The sequence below is a fragment of the Pezoporus occidentalis genome, unplaced genomic scaffold, assembly GCF_034315485.1.
Source record: "Pezoporus occidentalis ecotype Australia unplaced genomic scaffold, CSIRO_AGI_Poc_V1 ctg97, whole genome shotgun sequence".
NCBI lineage: Eukaryota > Metazoa > Chordata > Aves > Psittaciformes > Psittacidae > Pezoporus > Pezoporus occidentalis.
The window spans coordinates 1,691,669-1,707,657 of NW_026916336.1; the positions used below are offsets into that span (position 1 = coordinate 1,691,669).

The following is a 15,989-nucleotide window of genomic DNA, read 5'->3' on the forward strand; positions in this document are numbered from 1 at the left end:
ATGTGGGGTTTACATATATTAAGGCAGTAGTTTATATTTTTAATGCATATTTGACATGAAACAAGGAAAGGGACAGCCAGAGCAGTAGTTCTGCATGCAGTTCTTCTCCAGTTATGTTATGTCAAAAGATGCTGCCTGGGAGCTGTTGAACTTCTACATGTGCTTCTTTGCACATCTTCATGTATTAGTTGTACCATAGTGTATTATTCAATACTATCACCCACAAAAAAGTTGCAATGATGGAAATGCATCAGTGTGCTCTAAATTTGACAGCAGCCACAATAAATTGAGCTTTGATTTTGGACTTGGATTTTTTAATTGGGCTTTATAAAGCTGGCCAGAGAAAATTAAAATTAATGCAAATTTCTTGTTATCTACTTTGGAAGCCAAAGAAAGCACAAGTTAGCTTTAGTTGAAGAAATATCCACTGTTTAAGAACTAAAAGTCACAAAACACTAGGCATAAGATTTCTATCCAGGCAATACAACTGCAGACTGAGCACTACTATACAAAAGGAGAAGCAGACGTGCAGGTATGGTGAGACATCTCCTCTTCAAAGGCATCATTTCGCGTCACTATTTCAAACCCCAGTTGCACCAGGGTACTTAGACCTGCTCTGATTCCCTGCTTTCCTTTCCCTTCAGAGCCCAACACTGCTTTTAACTGCCATCACCACGGTGGCACAAGAACAACAGTTTCCAGATTTCCCTGGCATTTTCGGACCAGAAACAAAAATGTTAATGTACTCTCTTACCCTAAAGCAAAAAGGGGTAAGTTCAGGAACTAGAAGGGGGAGCACAGTACCACATGCAATAAGTGGAACAAAAAGAGAAATATTGCTATAGAACAAGAAAAGTCAGAATAAAAATAGAAAGGAAAATAATTTTTGGAGGATTACAACAGTTAATTGCAGTGACATTTAAAAAAAAACAACAACAACAACAAAAAAAAAAACAACAAAAAAACAATCACCCAGCTGGGGAAATAAGTGGGAACAAAACTCCAGGAAGACTCCAGCAGGAGAAAAGAGCTTGCACATACAACTCAGATTTTAATCCTCCATGGTGACTTGGTTCAACATACCAACACTCAATTTCATCTGTGTCTCAACAGCTCAGGTTAAAATCTCCAAACACAAAGGTCCTGAATGTAAAGCAAGCCAACTACTTTAACTTGTGATGGAAAAGGAAAAACAATCATTGGCCTAAAATTGGTGGCCGTCAAAAGATCATGTTGGTAGCCAAATAATATTAGCATTAGAAAACAGGATGGTTGCAACTGATTACATATTTTAACAGTACACATTACATAGTGCATTCAGTGGCAACTAAGTGGATCAGTATCACAAAGAGTAATTATTTTCCTCCTCCTCATTTAGACAAAACCACTAGTAGATGCAGGGAACTGTAGCTATCAGACACCCAAACACAATCCTGTGGGTAAGTTTAGCTCAGTATCAATGTGAAAATGGGAAAAAAGTACAAAGTACAGCAAGGATATTAAAGAAACCCCAAACTTCATGAGGGACCACACAAGTGCCAGTGAACAGTTCAGAGGCAGCAGGATTTCGGAAAGAATACATGAGTAACTAAGTAACTAGACCACTAAGAGACATAGTAGGTAAAAGTGGCAGTAAGGGGTGCAAAAAGGAAAGCTACAAGTAGCTAAAAAGTATCTGTTTGCCACTTTTGAAAAAGAAGATAATTAAGTGCTTTCAAGCCAATTAGCAACTCCAAGGAATGTTATACAGCATCTGCTAGACATAACGTTTCAAGTTGGCACATCATAGTAATTTCAGCCCAGTCCTAAAATAATCATTTAACAAGTTCTCCAACCCCCGTGACCTTCAATTTTAATACCCCTGAAAACTACTAAAATTGCAGAAGACTGAGAATAACAATATTGTGCCAATATTAAAAAGTAGCATACGTTTGCTATTTGTAGTCCTTGGTAACTTGATGCTGAATCCTGGGCAAAAATCCTAATAGCACCTCTGATTGGAAAAGTTCTGCTGCATCACAGCAAAGTCCCATTCATCCCAGTGTCCTGTCTCTGATGGTGACCAGTAACAGACACAAAGGGAAGCAAAGAAAAAAAAATCAAAGTAAATGCCTAACACTTACTGTTGCATATTCCACTAACAAAAGCAGAAAATTAGAAAAGCGATGAAAGTGACTCAAAGGCTAATTCCATAATCATGCATCAATAAGGCTGCTTAGAAACTTATCTGACACACACCTGAAGGTGCAAGAGGGACTCCACTGTAAAAGCTTTCTACCTAGATTAGTAAATAGGTGAGGTGAAACAGCAAATGATTCTCTAACAGGAGAAAGCCTAGGTAAATATTTGCACGGATAGGGTAGCTAGTGGGACATTTTACTGTCAAGTTCTAAAACTCCATGAAATCTTTGATCCGCTCTTCCAAACCTGTAGGCGTACATTCCTCTTCTGAATGTCCTAACCCTTAGCAGTGGGGTGGGCAACGGAAAGGAAAAGGATCATACTGAAACCTTTCACCATCAGATCTTCAGGCTTCTAACCAGGATCTCCCTGGATCTGGAACTTTGAGAAGTCCTCCCTGCACAGGCAGGTGAAGAGGAACTACAATTTGACAGGACCATCACCAAGAGTTAGGAGTCAAGAATTGTGACCAAAGGACAAAAAGACACTCAAAAAGCCCCAAATCTTTTGGCATGTGCAATACCATGAGAACAGGTGAGTTGTAATTTCAGCCAGGGCCATAACTATGAGCCCTGTTTTGAAAGGGAGTCCATTTACAACAGGACAGACATAGTGATTCCAGACCCTGGCTCTGCCTTGCTGCTCCTGTGGCAGCTAAACAGCCACCACCTGGAAGATGAACCCTACACCCATTAAGAGGCTGCCTTTGGAGTAGGATAAATCTAGGATGTACATTTGGGTGACCAAGTTGCTGCTCCACAGGCAATAGGACTATCCCTGGAACAAGGCTTGGACCCTTTCAGATCAGAAACATCAGAGCTTCCTCAGCTCACAAGACAGCATAATAAGTGAGCCATGATGAGAGGTTTACATCTGCTTAAAAATGAAAGCAGAGAGCTTGAGATGGCTGCAAACTCATAGATGTGCAATAGCTTGAGAGAAAGCTACCCGTATAGTCAACTGTCTGCCCAAAAGCTATTCAAACAAACTCACGGACACTTGTACCACCACCCTACAGTCTTCAAATGAAATTGTTACCAAATTCTGTGACTAAAGAGAGGCTTCTTACAACAAAAAGGTCATTCACACAGTTGCCAGTTGTTGGGGGTTTTCTGACTGAGTGTGCCCTGCAAGATATGATGGGTAGGAGCACATAAGACTATATGATGACTTCCTTTAACCTTGTATCGCCTTTATCAACACTCCAGGAACTAAGAGGGAAAAAAATTACACTAAAGGCACTAGAATGACAAGACAAAATGCGTTATCACAGAATGGTTTGGGTTGGAAGGGACCTTAAAGCTCATCCAGTTCCAACCCCCCACCATGGGCAGGGACACCCTCCACTAGAGCAGCTTGCTTGCTTCAAGCCCTGTCCAACCTGACCTTGAACACTGCCAGGGAAGGGGCAGCCACAGCTTCTCTGGGCAACCTGAGCCAGCACCTCACCACCCTCACAGGGAAGAATTTCTTCCTAATATATAATCTAAATCTCTCTTTCAGCTTAAAGTCATTAACGCCTTTCCTTCGTTAAGCCTGAGGCTGGTATACATTCTTTTTTAAGGAGTTTCCGGGTGATTTTCCCAGCACATCTACTCTTTCCAGAGGTGCCCTGATTTTCAGGTTCCTCACAAAGACAGAAGTCTGTGCAGTTTTAGGAAAAGGCATGCCACTACAACAAAAGCAACATGCACTGATAAGGCTGGGGAAGCTCAAAAGACTACCTTTGCAGATTTTTATCTTCCTGAAGGAAGATGGCCTGGTTCCACCATAAAGAAAAGCTCTGGAACTCCATCAGGAAAGAAAGCACTACTACAGAAGAGACATGACAGCCTATTTCCTTGCTGCTAAAAAGGCAGTTAATGCAGCAAGTGAACAACAGTCTTTCCAGATTTACAGTCATCATGGCCAGCTGGCAGGAAGCACAGAGGAGACACATAAAGCAGAACGTGCACATAGACAGCACCCTTGTGTCTGGGGAAGCTGCTAACTAAGGTGTTCCTCCTTGAGGGAAGTCTCTGACACCTGAAACTACATGGACTCTGGCCACGTGCTTTCCCTTAGTCAGGGGTGTGTGAGGGCACTTCATTTATCTCTTTCCAAGCTCCCCATCTGTTTGTGCAAAACCTGTTGGAATTTCATTATCTTAAAACCTCCATCTCTAACATGTGGTTGAAATCAGACAATGGGCTGTACAATTATCAAGGAGAGGATGAACAAACAGGAAGTCAGCCTGAATACAGATAGTCAGGAGTAGGGTAATACAACTAGAAAAATGAAAAATGTGTTTCTCTGCTGTTTTTTTTCCTCTAGAAATCATTTGCAGAATCATTAGCAGAGGCCATGTGAAAAAAGCAGATCTATTTGTTCTAGAGAACATGCCAAAATGAAGTCTTCCGTAACAATAATTGACTCTAGTAGAATTGTCAGCAGTGAGAAATACTGCAAGTAAAAATAAGTATGCATAATTAGCTGTTCTAAGGGACACATTTAAAGCCAACTGAGCTACAGCCACCTTTCCTCTCCCAGGTTAGGAGCCTGCAAAAGAAATGAGAGACCTGACAACGAAGCCTCAATATTAGTGCCATCTGGAAAGAAAAGTCCTGTAATTTATGTTATTCCCATAAAACAACATATTCCTATAAAAAGGCATGCATAAATGGGAAGCTATTGCAGGGAGGAATTAATGAAACTGAAGAAGTGATTAAAAAATGTGGTACAATTCCCTAAGGTCAAGTTCTGTTCAGAGGAAAAAAAATCACCTGAATAAATATAGAATCAGCTGCTGAGCAGCTGGTGTGTAGATAAGGATTCAAGGTAGAGAGGATCACAGACTGAGCACAAATTATGAATACCAAGTTGTCACAAACAAGGCAACTTCTATCCTTTGAAGAAGCAGAAATTCCCAATCTACTTAGTTTTTATAAGGCCTTTGGTAAAGTCCATTTATGGGTCAGGCTTGTCAAGAAAGAGAGAAACCATGCCAGAAGTACAAGAAGACAGTAAGGAGAGCTATGAGGGATGAGTGAGCTAACTCACTGGGGTTACTCCATCTGAACAGAGTAAAAAAAGAAGCTAAGATTGAGGTATGATGTATTCTTTAAAGATAAAAACCAGTTTCTGCAAAGAAAGAGGAAATCTATCCTCCACATCTGTGCTGAGTAGGAAGAGCACTGGACCCAAAATGCAACAAGAAAAATTTACCTAGGCCACTAGAAGAACTTTTCTAAATGGTAAACAGTGAAAACAGCAGCTCAAGGAAGTCACACTGCCTCCCACTATGAGGTAAAAGAAAAATCATCTTAAGAACTGCCCAGTAATAGTGATGATGATTTAATGCAAAAGGTCAAGATGATCTTTTGGAACCTTTCAGGCCTCTTCTATGAAGATATCAAAATACTGAAAGCTTTGCAGCAAGACCAGAAGCTAAAAAATTAATCTGATCTTTTGCAGTATAAGGTCTTGCCAAATTAAATCCTTCATCCTTGTTACTGTTACACAACCTCTCTGAGGAATATTATTCAGATTTCTACCAAAAAAAAAAACAACAAAAAAACCACCATCCTACAAAAACTGCTGACAGCAGAATTCAAGCATTTGTAAGTCAGAGACTGCCAGAATTAGGCACTATATTTAGTACTAACAGTCTTCTCTGTAGTCCTGTGATACAATTCTTTCAGGAACAGTGGATCAGCTTTACATAAATATTCTCAAGACAAATAAAACCAGCTGAGCATCTTCCTCCAAGACTAGCATCAGTCACGAGGCTATCAGTAGCTTTTGCTTCAGAGCTTTCTGCTTGTCTTTCCTCTATCGCAAAAAAACCTGTTCTGTTCCGCTGCTGCTAAATGCAGACCCTAAAAGAATCCTCTTGATTCTTGACACAGAATTACTCGTTTCATGAAGTTATGACAACACCTTATACAGTTACAATCATGATTAACAGATTTTTAGTCCAGAATATTCAGATAGAGAACATTAAACTTGTTGGCAGTGGTGATTTTGATCAATGTTGGACAATGCAGCAAGATGTAGAAGGCACCCCAAATCAGGACTCTTTCAGGAGACACTGTATGAGATACTGAACACTTGCTTTCTGAATTAAGTCACAGAACTGACTTTAAGGGACAAGCAAATTTAAACAGCCTTCATCAAAAGGGCACATAAAAGTTAGCTGATTTCCTAATACTCCAACCAACTCAATCAAATCGTCAGCATTGCAATGCACAGGTTTTGCCTATCCAGGGAAAATAAGCACCACATTAGTGAAGTCAAGTAATGGCTAAGAGAGAAAGCATGAGAGGCACGTTCAAAAACATGTCAGCTGAAGCATTAACCCCAAGACCTTCCAGGACAACCCTTTCACAAGAGTGGTTTATAACCTATAGGCCTCCATAAACAGAGTGAAAAAAGTGACTGCACTTCTTTTCAAGCAGACAGATGTGAGCCTGCTCAAGCTCTAATTTCCCCCTTATTAATAAGAAAAGGTTTACAGGATACACATGTATACTTTTCACAAAAAATTAATATACTGGAGGAAAGAACCATGACAAGCTACATAATTAGAAGCTTGCCTGGTTCAGTTGCTCTCCCATTACATACCATCTATAAATGTCAGACCCCCTTACAAGCCACACTTTCTATCCTTAAGCCACCTCTATTACACTGCTGCTATGCATATGGCACTGCAATATAGAGTGCCTTGTCTATTAACTGAAAAAAATAAGCTAAATAAGAAGCAGCAATGCCAATGAAGTAACTGATGAAGTGTCGTTGATGAAGAAAGGACAGGGTAGCTCATGCAACTAATTGCTTTCATTGAGATGAAACCACATTCACATCAAGGGAGAATTCAATTCTTCAGTAAAATACTTCACCTTATTTATAGCTCTTAATGAGAGACAGCTAAAGTCTAAATATATGGATGCTCTACCTCTACAGCACCCACCACTCCTCATAGAACAGATAAAAATTGACAGCTTTTATATTAAGAAATTAATCCCAAAATGTAGCTCTATCTCATTTCTTCTTGCAACCCCACTCAAAAGTGGCTCAGACACCTCTTAAAACTTACATAGCTGTAGCCTTCTCTGCATGAAGTTATCTCCTTATGACAAAGATCATACAACCATAAGAATATTTACAGAACAAAACCATTTTTAGTCTCCTTAAGCGAAGCACATAAATGTTTTCTTCTATTATGCATATATCCATTCACTAACTGAAGAAAACTTTACACGATTTTACAGTTAGAGACAAGGATAAGAGATTTTTCAGCTAACATCTATAAAGAAAACAAGAAACAATTTTTTAAAAATATTCCTCTAAACTTAATTCCCAAAAGATTACAGAATTTTTATACGTTTTGCTCCTTTTCAGTTCTTTACAGAGATATATGAACATTTGCTAACTAACAAATTTTGCAATACATAAAATAGGTGTAGTTAAACTAAAAAACCCACATTCAACAGGTGGTATATTCCTTGAAAGAGCAATATCCATAACACAGGAAGTGTCCTGCTAACACCAACAGTGATCTCCGTTACAAAAAATATTACAAGCTCACACTGATACATTAGACTATTAGAGAATATGAGACAAAGAAAGAAACCTCGAGCCATTTACATCATGTTTCAAAAGTGCCAGCAGACCACAGTGACTCACTCAGAGGGCAAAGAGAAAGAACAGTACACTTGAAGGACAACAGCCCTCTTAAAGCCCCTAACCTGTGTCCTAAGTGGTCGCTCTATCATGCCCAAGGGTGCTCTTACATGGCTGGCCACTCCTCAGAAAATGAAATTTTCTGGATCCACCTGCCTGAGCCTGGACTCCTTTTCAGTTAAAACTTTTTGCCACAGATCTTGCAGGAAGTTCCTTGAAGAAAAGAGCCAAGTTTTCTTAGACTATGAACTAGAATGTTTTCCATAAGGGAAACTCAGAGGGAGTAGGTCAGTCAGACTAGAAATAGGAAGGGTTTATATAGACCCCCCCTGCCTGCTTCGCCTTGTTCCCAGGCTTCCATTTGGCCCTCAATGTTCCAATTGCAGCAAACTCTGCCCAGTGCTGTCTGATCCCTAGGGAAGTTTGTCATCACCTCTGAGAACTGCTTCTCAGTGTTACCCTACACGAGTGGCAGACTCCTGGCTGCCTACTGCATCTCTCACTCCCTGCCTCTTCCTTGCACTGCTCAGCCTCCCACAGCTCCTCTCCTGAAGCTAAACCTGGCTGCTCCCCGATAGTAGTCACCTCCTCCGTGATGCAGGCTCTTTCTTCCCAAAGACAGACAGCACAACTGTGAACAGAAGTACAAAACAAATTCTGTCTACCGCAGAAGTGCCAAGCTACTTTTAATGAATCCCCCCCTTTACTATAACAAAATGGGCTGGGAGCTTGCTAAAGCACATCCCTGATCATGGCTGATAATTGCCAAAGGGAAGTATCAGAGGTAGGACACCAGATGTGCACAAGCTCTGTACTACCTATAGCAACAGACATCAGACACAGAATCAGCACGAGAGCCAGCTAAACAAAGTATCTACTCAGAGCACTCACCTCCAATAGCAAAGTCTGATACTACTCCAGACATTTGACATCATTTTTGAATCATGAACAGCTGCCTGAAAACAAATAGCTAAAACCATTGAGTTCTTACCTCACTAAACCAATAACCTGCTCAGATTTCAAAATGAACCACAACACTGCATTTTCTGGAGCTTTGCTGGTGTCTCCACTCTAGCTACAAGAGCCTGGATTCCTGTAAGGATATCTGCATTCTCCAGCCAGTCACCAAAGGACAATGAAAAATATCAAAATTATCCCCTCTCAGAATTAATAAACCTGAATTAAGAGATTCAAACGCTTTCAAAGTCCAAGTTATATTTAAAAAAATCTGAACACTGTAAGATTAACTTCAATCTACAGAAACACCTCTTTGGCACTTGCCCACATCTGAACTGGATCCCATTAGGTGTCTGCAATTGAGCTATGGACACAGTATAACATGAGAAGAGGTGAACTCACCTCATTCCCTAACCTCAAAAGGAAAGCATACCTAAAATTTAAGGACAACTGCAGGAGTGAGTATGTTACCGCTTCATGCCTTCTCCAGCTTCTGACTGGTTACTACAGTTTAAATGTCAACAACTGCTGATACCTGATCATTTTTCCAGATGCACTGAAAGCCCATGTCCTCTTGGCTTACTGCACACGTGCTTCCTCTTCAAGTCAGATAAATCAAGCTGTTCTCTGAAGTTGCACCATAGGTAATGTTTAGGACAATCCAGCACCGAAATCTTCTCCCTAGAAAGAACAAGAAAACTCAAAATCCTACTACCAAAGATGCACTTAAATAAATGCTCCTAAGATCAACCTGAAACATCCCATTAGCACAGCCTGATGTTACTTGGCACATTAAAACGCAGCAGAAAACATCCCAAATTAAGTAGGCACATTCAAAAAAGAGGCTTGGAGTAGAAAAATGCCTCAAAACATTTAGTACATCCTTTCTAAGCACAGGCATACACTCTCTAATCCTTTTGTGGCACAATTTTAATCTAAATTAAGCAAGCAGCTCCAGTAAAAGAGCTCAAGGCTTTCCTTATTACAAATTACACCATTCAGGATTGGATTAGACTTCAAAATAACATGCTTCAAGATAATCTGCTAATGATTTTTCGCACTTAGTGTTTTACCTGAACTCCACATTATTTGTTTTCTCCCTTTCAAGCAAATTTTAGGAAAAGCATAGGTTATTACAGTCCTCCTATGTATATACAACTCATAATACCATTATTCCTCTTGCTATCAGAAATATGCAAGCAAAGAGACAACGAATACTGAGACCGCCAACCCTGAGCCTACTGCATCTTCTTCCCACTCCTCAAAAATCTACAAGGCTACAAAGACTAAAGCCAGTTATGCATAAAATTAAAGATAATCAACACCTTTAAATTACGCAACTGGCTAATGCTAGTCTTTAATGCAAAACACTAAACTAACTGATCTTAAGTAAGGATTACCTCTACCCTCAAACATTGCTTTCCATATATCCTTAATCATCATGGACACAACAAGGCTACTACAACACTGAAGAAGGGATTCAGTAATACCAGCACAACTGTTTTGCCAGCATGAAGAGACTTTAGACAACATAAGCTGAGTGGCCTTGCAAAAATATAGGCACTATCTGCCTCATGTGATCCAACTGGTCTCAAAACCACTCCCCAAGTTTGGGAAGTTTAGTGTATTTCTATTTTGCAGAAGAAGGAGCAAGCATTGCTCATTCCCCTAACACGTTAACACTGCATACTTTGATTTAACCCAAGATTAACTTTCAGGATTATTTAATAAATTATGGAGGAAACAAGAAGGGGATGTATAACACCAGTCCTCAGCAAGAAAGAAGGTGCCACCAGCACTCTTGTATGGGAGACAGCAATGACTATCAGTGGGAGCTGGTTTTATTCTTAGGGGTCCCTCCCACAGAGCAATCCACCCCACACTCTTCACAACTTTTTCTGATATTCTTTTATTCTCATACATTAAATTATCAGCAGTCACACCTTCTGAAACAGTCACTTTCAATGGTAGCAGGAAAACAATCTCAGAAGGAGTTAGGACTTGGTCATTACAATTATACACACAATTTAAGAGAATAACAGTTACACTCTGTTACAGGAAAGAAATGTGAAGATCTGCAGTTGAGAAAAAACAGTTCACAATTACAGAAGATGAATAATTTCTATTGAATATGCCTTAAAAACTACTAACCGAGGAGTAATGAAAACAAGTCCTACAAACCAAATCCCTGTCACTCATAGCTCAGCCCAGCACACATTTGCTGGTTTTCTACCAAGAACACTAAGTCTTGTCACCACTGCCATTTTATTTTAATCTGTATTAGTTCTCTTACCTTCTCTAATTTGCCACACAACCAGGAAAGGTAATTACACATTCCCAGTAGGAAGTCAAGGTTAGGCTACATACACTGTATTTGGGAATAGAAAGAGGGACATAGAAATATTCTTTGCAGGAGAAACTACTGACCTGCAGCCGCTATTGCCCCATATTAACCGTTTATTTACAGACTAATTTCCAGGTCAATCACTTTCCTGGAAGCAATACATCAATATTGGCAATGACAGATACACAACTGTAGTGAATCTGTTCATCCATTTACACTGCTCCACCATCAGGAGCAGAAGGTATTTCCACCAATGCATTAAAGCCTCTTGCTGTGCCTTCATACTGCGTTACCTAAAGCAAGTGACAATGCTCCTCAGGGAGGACTTCACCCATTTTAGTCAGCAGTTTGCAGAGAACAAGCAAATCTCCAAATGAGATAAGCCAGCCCAGCTCTGGTGTGCACTGCCTGAAGTTGAAACCACTGGCCACCAGCACCAGCACTATTCTAGTAGGAGCTGGTGCCCAAGTAGTTTTACAAAAGCACACAGCCAGCAGCTCGGTGGCACCAGTAGAGCAGCCTCACAGACGCATCCTGAGATCAAGATGGGGATACAACAGAGAAACATAAGAGACGTGCTATCCAAATTCCTTACAAGTGTAGACATTTGACCACTCCAAAGCAGATGAACATGTATATACATTGTTACAGATCACATCACTTAGCAAACACACCCAGAAATTGGGAACATAGCACATAGATACGTAGTTTAATTCCTAATGAGCACACCACTGAGAAGTGTATTTATTAAGCAGTTAAGAACTCCTTCCTGATAAGGAGGTAAGGAGGGATTACTTTAAGATAAAACCCAGAGTAAATATACATATACTTTAACAGGTTTATTTGACAAACTTCAGAGTTTATAATTTTTATCTATTAAAAACAGAAATACTTGCCTTTGTTTGTAATAAAATTACATGACTCTATGAAATCAATTTTAGAAAGCTCCCAAAAGCCAGTAATTACAATTTTTACCACTGCTTTAAGACAGGAATGGTGCATGTAAACAAACCAAGGTTTATTTTCTTGCTTAGAAAAAAAAACCAAATACTGTAAGTAGATACTATAGATGAAACAATAATACAGACTTGAAGATCAAAAACACACACAAAAAAAAAGAGTGTATTTGATTACACTATAGTTTTAAACATAGCTTGCTTGCATATATAGAAAACAGCACATAAAATTAGAGAGATGTTCATAAAACCACGAGACACCAGATGCCCGAAGTTGGCAGAATGCCACTGGAATAAATTATTGAATTTCATACTAAAAATGCAGCCTTCTGAGGCCAGGTTTTCAAACACCATTTGATAACTGGTAGCAAAGGTAGGAGCTGACAGGCCCATAGATGAGAAAGGGTTTCTGGGGCTGGAGGACCTTCACCACCACATGAGTTTAGCTCTTCCTGCACTTTCATTTGCCACCAGCTTTTGTAGTATTCTATTGGCTTTCAACAGATGCTGTCTAGATTTGCCCTTAGAGATTTTATGCATCTATATGCTAATACAGAAGACAGCATGGTGTATCACAGATTTAACCTCTTAAGAATGCATAAATGTACGTACCAACTTACTTAATAATTATTAATAGTAGAAACTATTAATGTGAATAGAACAAACAAAATCCAAATGAATGCAATACAGAATTCATACCAACCAGAAACTGAGTTACAAAACATAACCCATTAATTGGATTCTTCCTCTTTAACATAATCACAGTGGATCCAAGGAATTCTTTCAATGTGGTATTTCTCATACTAACAAAATATCAGCAGAATTCTGAACTTGTATTCAAACAGTAATCCCTGCAGATGGATTTTGTTTAAAGAACTGACAGGAAAAAAAAACATTCTTTGCTCCAAAACTCTTCTACTTGTGGTAAAAAACAAGCTGTACTGAAATCAAATAGTTCTTTCTTAGATATACTTCCATTATGTTCTCTGATATTCTCTTCCCTTATAATCTATCTTGTATTCTGTTACATTATCTTCTCTTACATTCTCTCCTCTTACATTCTCTTCCCTTCTCTTACACTCTTTTCTAGTTTACTCTCTTATAAGAGAATAAAAGTGAAAAGAATACCAAAGACCAGAGAATACAAGAGTTTCTGAGAGTTTCTGAGAAGAGACTGTGAGATAACACAAGAGATTCTAAGACAATCTAAGAGAACCCGAGAGATTCTAAGAGAACCTAAGAGAAGACATCCCAAGAGATCCCAAGAGAACCAAATTTAAGAAAAGAGAACATAAGAGATTATTAGAGACTATTAAAAAAGAGAACATACGAGAGAACATAAGAGACTATTAGAGAAGAGAATACTGAAGAAGGGAATCTAAGAGAACCTAGGGGAAGAGAGAGAACCTAGGGGAAGAGAGAGAACCTAGGGGAAGAGAGAGAACCTAGGGGAAGAGAGAGAACCTAGGGGAAGAGAGAGAACCTAGGGGAAGAGAGAGAACCTAGGGGAAGAGAGAGAACCTAGGGGAAGAGAGAGAACCTAGGGGAAGAGAGAGAACCTAGGGGAAGAGAGAGAACCTAGGGGAAGAGAGAGAACCTAGGGGAAGAGAGAGAACCTAGGGGAAGAGAGAGAACCTAGGGGAAGAGAGAGAACCTAGGGGAAGAGAGAGAACCTAGGGGAAGAGAGAGAACCTAGGGGAAGAGAGAGAACCTAGGGGAAGAGAGAGAACCTAGGGGAAGAGAGAGAACCTAGAGAGAGAGAACCTAGGGGAAGAGAGAGAACCTAGGGGAAGAGAGAGAACCTAGGGGAAGAGAGAGAACCTAGGGGAAGAGAGAGAACCTAGGGGAAGAGAGAGAACCTAGGGGAAGAGAGAGAACCTAGGGGAAGAGAGAGAACCTAGGGGAAGAGAGAGAACCTAGGGGAAGAGAGAGAACCTAGGGGAAGAGAGAGAACCTAGGGGAAGAGAGAGAACCTAGGGGAAGAGAGAGAACCTAGGGGAAGAGAGAGAACCTAGGGGAAGAGAGAGAACCTAGGGGAAGAGAGAGAACCTAGGGGAAGAGAGAGAACCTAGGGGAAGAGAGAGAACCTAGGGGAAGAGAGAGAACCTAGGGGAAGAGAGAGAACCTAGGGGAAGAGAGAGAACCTAGGGGACCCTTGGGGACGAGAATCTTAGGGAAGAGAATCTAAGGAAAAAGGGAAATACAACCCCCATTTTCAAGACGGGGAAAATGGATGACCTGGGGAATTACAGACCAGTCAGTCTCACCTCTGTGCCTGGCAAAATCTTGGAGCAGATTCTCCTGGAAGGCATGCTAAGGCACATGAAAATCAACAAGGTGCTTGGTGACAGCCAGCATGGCTTCACTAAGGGGAAATCCTGCCTGACCAATTTGGTGGCCTTCTATGATGGGGCTACAGAACTGATGGACAGGGGTAGAACAGCTGATGTCATCTACCTGGACTTGTGCAAAGCGTTCGACACTGTCCCACATGACATCTTGTCTCTAAATTGGAGCGACATCAATTTGATGGATGGACCACTCGGTGGATAAAGAACTGGCTGGATGGCCGCACACAAAGAGTTGTGGTGAATGGCTCAATGTCCGGCTGGAGACCAGTAATGAGTGGCGTCCGTCAGGATTGGTGTTGGGACCGGTCTTGTTCAACATCTTTGTTGCTGACATGGACAGTGGGATTGAGTGCGCCCTCACCAAGTTTGCCGATGACACCAAGCTGCGTGGTTCGGTTGATACACTGGAGGGAAGGAATGCCATCCAGAGGGACCTTGACACGCTTGTGAGGTGGGCTGATGACAACCTCATGAAGTTTAACCATGCCAAGTGCAAGGTCCTACACCTGGGTCAGAGAAATCCCAGGCACAGCTACAGGTTGGGCAAAGAAGAGATTGAGAGCAGCCCTAAGGAGAAGGACTTGGGGGTGTTGGTTGATGAGAAAATGAGCATGAGCCAGCTTCAGTGTGCGCTTGCAGCCCAGAAAGCCAACCAAATCCTGGGCTGCATCAAAAGAAGCATGACCAGCAGGTCGAAGGAGGTGATCCTGCCCCTCTGCTCTACTCTTGTGAGACCTTACCTGGAGTATTGTGTGCAGTTCTGGTGTCCTCAACATAAAAAGGACAGGGAACTGTTGGAACAAGTCCAGAGAAGGGCCATGAGGATGATCAGGGGACTGAGGATGAAGACAGGCTGAGAAAGTTGGGGCTGTTCAGCCTGGAGAAGAGAAGGCTACGTGGAGACCTCACAGCAGCCTTCCACTATCTGAAGGCGGCCTATAGGGATACTGGGGAGGGACTTCATTAGGGACTGTACTGATAGGATAAGGGGTAACAGGTTCAAACTTAAACAGGTGAAGTTTAGATTGGATGTAAGGAAGAAGTTCTTTACTGTGAGGGTTGTGAGGCACTGGAATGGGTTGCCCAAGGAAGTTGTGAATGCTCCATCCCTGGCGGTGTTCAAGGCCAGGCTGGACAGAGCCTTGGTTGACACGAGATCAGACTGATGCTGTGATGCCCAATGACCACATCTCTGCACACAGAAGTCAAAAGAGCCCACATGTGCACCTTGTCTTCCTACCCTCCAGTGTGCCACAGCCACACTGCCTTTTGGAGAGACTGGCCTTAAAGCAAATGATTATAGCAATAACACAATCAGAACAATCAACTGGAAACAATGCACTTCTCCCACAAAGCCTCCACAGGTACTTCAGTGGCCTACTTGCTCTGTGCTGTTAAGTGTGCTGGAAGCCACTTATGTATAAACAACTGTACACATTGCACATTTCATTTACACAGTATGCTCCCAGCAAACCAGCAGGCAGTAGCATCTCAGAGGCTGTGCTCCTATGAGCTTACTGCCAACTGGGCCACAGTCAA

The 15,989-nt window shown here is 41.2% G+C and overlaps 1 protein-coding gene across 4 annotated transcripts in view; it reads right to left on the minus strand.

The window, feature by feature from the left end:
* MAP3K13 (mitogen-activated protein kinase kinase kinase 13) overlaps positions 1-15,989 on the minus strand; it is a 79,769-nt gene that overhangs the window by 40,940 nt on the left and 22,840 nt on the right. For 3 of the 4 annotated variants that reach the window (XM_062606507.1, XM_062606513.1, XM_062606508.1), the window contains exon 3: positions 9,335-9,480. The exons of the other annotated variant lie outside the window; for it this stretch is intronic. The gene's annotated coding sequence lies outside the window, so the exon portion shown is untranslated. The remainder of the gene's footprint in view (positions 1-9,334; positions 9,481-15,989) is intronic. 4 annotated transcript variants of the gene reach the window in all.